Raw genomic sequence first — 4,088 nt, 5'->3', positions numbered from 1 at the left:
CTTACCCTGGCGAGCCACGTGCCGAACGTCGCCGACCCCTGGGATAGATAGTTATTATAGCTATTACAGAAATCAGATAGGAGTAATTTGTTTTAATATTCTCCCAGATTGTCATTCATTCTCATAAACTACCAGTGCTCTGGATGTTAGAGGTAGTCATGACAATGCAAGGATCCTGTTCTAACCTCTGTAATACTGATGCTCTCCTATTTCTCCAAGAGTAACAAATTTCATTAGTGAAACAGCTAAGGTCGCTGAAATTGGCATTAGAGTTTATATGATGTACTATACATTTCAATATAGCTGTATTTTTCAAACACTGTGGCCTACTTCCACAAAGTATATAAATAAATAAATCTGGCTTTTCTGCTAAATAAGTTCATACAACACTGTTGGAGCCTCAGAAACATCAATTACACATTCTGAGGTCACTGCACACAGCACTATATAGAGCAAAAATGAGGGGGTTGAATTTGAGAAGGATAAATGTTACCTCTGCTGAGTTACTGAGCAGGGAAATATTTAGAAAGGCATCAGTGAAATAACAGATTGTTCTACGAGCCCTGATTAGTCAGTGTAAAATTTCTTGGAGTAGGTCAGGGTAATTAATAGCATAAACCCATATAAGGTTAAAAATGCAATCCTGAATGGAAGATCAGTTACTTTTCCTGAGCAATAGTAACTCAAAATATGTTGATATGTTTTGCATATTAATGCCTAGTTAATATGCTAAAAACAAATAATTAGTATTTTTGAGTGACAGATAGCTCTGGTGACAAATTACTCAAAGAAGCAGAGCATTACACAAATTTATCATCAAAGCTCAGATTCCTACAGCTGGTAAATAACGCAATACATTTCCAGCAAATATTCTTTCAATGTTTTTAATTAATTTGCTTCAACTATGCTCAGATCCGTTTTTCCATTAGTTTTGAAAAGAATTATGACATCAAGAATGATAACAGTCAAAAACCAGTAGGAGAACACTTTAATCTCCCTGGACACTCAATAACAGACTTAAAAGTGGCAATTCTTCAACCAAAAAAAAAACTTCAAAAACAGACTCCAACGAGAAACTGCAGAACTGGAATTATTTTGCAAATTGGACACTATCAAATTAGGCCTGAATAAAGACTGGGAGTGGCTGGGTCACTACAAAAACTAATTTCCCCCTGCTGATACTCACACCTTCTTGTCAACCATTTGAAATGGGCCACCTTTATTACATTGAACTCATTAGCACTACAAAAGTGATTTTTCCTCTCTTCTTGTCAACTGTTGAGAATAGCCCACTTCCACCTTAATTGAATTGGCTCGTTAGCACTGACTCCCCACTTGGTAAGGCAACTCCCATCTTTTCATATGCTGTGTATTTATACCTCCCTACTGTATTTTCTACTCCATGCATCTGATGAAATGGGTTTTAGCCCACAAAAGTTTATGCCCAAATAAATTTGTTAGTCTCTAAAGTGCCACAAGGACTCCTCGTTGTTTTTGCCGATACAGACTAACACAGCTACCCCTCTGAAAAGACATAGAATTTTTCAATTCACCTCATACAAGTACTGTTGTGCAATCTCTTTATCATGAAAGTGCAACTTACAAGTGCAGTTATTTTTTGTACATTTTTTGTACATAATTCTACATTTGTAAATTTAACTTTCATAACAAAGAGATTACACTACAGTACTTGTATTAGGGGAATTGAAAATACTATTTATTTTGTTTCTGTTTTACAGTGCAAATATTTGTAAGCAAAAATAAATATACAGTGAGCACTATACACTTTGTATTCTGTGTTGTAACTGAAATCAATATATTTGAAAATATAGAAAACATCCAAAAATATTTAAATAAATGGTACTGTATTAACAGCACAATTAATCATGATTATTTTTTTACTCACTTGACAGCCCTACTATTTTCAAATACCTAAGCTGACTTCAGCTTTGCAAAGTGTTGTGGGATAGTTGACATGAGTGAACAGAATTATGGGGACAGCATAATATAGTCAGTTAACATAATTTCCCAATACTTATATATACACAATGTATATTATACTAATACCATGTATATAATACCTATTAATGTGGTATACATATATATAATCTAACAATGCTGTGTTCCTACTGCTAAACAAATAATACTTTTGTTTCTAGAAGTTTGTCTGGTAACTATGTTCACCACTGGTCACAGCCTCCTGAAGGGAAGAACCACAGGTGTCCAAACTGAGACCTGCTGAGTTAGACTGGTTGAGACATAGTAGACTATAGCTCACAGCCTGCTCTAGTAGTGCTGGAATTGTGAAATTCTACCCCAAGATAGATAAAGGCACAAGGTCTGACACCTGAAGGTGTGGGCTCAAAGACACGACAAGGGTCAGAGGTGCAGCTAGCCCTGAGTAAACAATTTATTGAGAATTATTTGCTCATTTCCTTCATTTACATTTCATTTTATCAAAGTAAATGAATTTACAAGGTCAGATTCGCAATATCCTCTGTCACTAGTAATGCTTTCCATAGCAGCAGCAGCAGCAGCATTAATCCTCTGGCTGCTACAGGGAGTTGACTCTAGAAGCAGAACGCTACAAGGCCTTGTAGTTGTAGAAGTCATTTGACATACTTAATATTAGAAATGGTACATGGCTCCATCCCTGGAAATGATGATGACGCATGGCCATAAGGATAGATTCAATTACAGTTCACAGAACCTCAGTACCATCTCCTGGTGATGAAAAATCATTGACCTAACTGCATGATGTGGGATTCTGTCAATACATATGTTTCATTGTCAACAGATATCAATAAGGTCAAAGATTTAGGCTATTTTAGACCAAGAGGGAGTGAATTTCAAAACTAAAGCCTCATGTCATGAAGTCAGGGTGAACTGCATCTTAACAGCTTGGCTTTAGATCAGGGGTCGGCAACGTTCAGCACGCGGCTCGCCAGGGTAAGCACCCTGGTGGGCCGGGCCAGTTTTATTTACCTGCTGACGCGGCAGGTTCGGCCGATGGCGGCCCCCACTGGCTGCAGTTTGCCGTCCCAGGCCAATGGGGGCGGCAGGAAGCGGCGCGGGCGAGCGATGTGCTGGCCGCGGCTTCTCGCCGCCCCCATTGGCCCGGGATGGCGAACCGCGGCCAGTGGGGGCCGCCATCGGCCAAACCTGCCGCGTCAGCAGGTAAATAAAACTGGCCCGGCCCGCCAGGGTGCTTAGCCTGGCAAGCCGCGTGCCGAACGTTGCCGACCCCTGCTTTAGATACTTTCAATTGATGCAGCCAGCTGAGAGACACCTGGTCAGTGTACACGGTAAAATTTCTCCTGAACAGATATGGTTTTGACTTTTTAAGTCCCCACACTATAGTAAGGCATTCCTTTTCAATAGTGGCATGGTTTTATTCCTGGTCCAGAAATGTCTTGTTCAGATACACAACATGGTGACTCTCTCCCATATTAGCATCAATCTGCATTAGCACAGCACTTAACCCTCTGTCTGAGGAATCTGTGAAAACCATAAAAGAATTGTCAAAGTCTGGGTTTACCAGAACCAGGTCTTCACTCATGGCTTCCTTCAGAAGGCCTTTTGATACTGTTCTGCCCAGACCGCTTTATCTGGTTTACCTTTTTTTTACAGTTCAGGGATGAGTAAATCTAGAGAGCTAAAGTGTGGTACAAAGCTCCTGTAATACCAGCCATCCTGATAAAGGATTGGGCCTGTTTTGGGGTCCAGGGGACAGCCCAATCTTTTATAGCCTCCATCTTTGCCAGTTCTGGCATAATCTGGCCACTTTCCACTTCATTGGCCCAGATAAGTCACCTAAGCTATTCCCCTTTATGCTTCTCCTCCTTTACAGTCAATCCTACATCTTGAATGCATTTGAGCACTTTTCCAGCCTGAGTCACAAGCTCCTCCCAGGACTGACTAAAATAGAAATATCATCAATATATGCAAAGACAGCCTCTCCGTCACTTTCAGTAGCTCATCCACCAGATTCTGAAAGGTAACTGGAGCCCACTTGAGCACAAAGAGTAAAACCACAAAGTCAAGAGGTGATAAATGCAGATTTAGGTCTATCATCAGAGTCCAAAGGT

This window comes from Trachemys scripta, chromosome 5 (genome assembly GCF_013100865.1).
Source record: "Trachemys scripta elegans isolate TJP31775 chromosome 5, CAS_Tse_1.0, whole genome shotgun sequence".
Lineage (NCBI taxonomy): Eukaryota > Metazoa > Chordata > Testudines > Emydidae > Trachemys > Trachemys scripta.
This window is presented reverse-complemented; position numbering follows the sequence as displayed.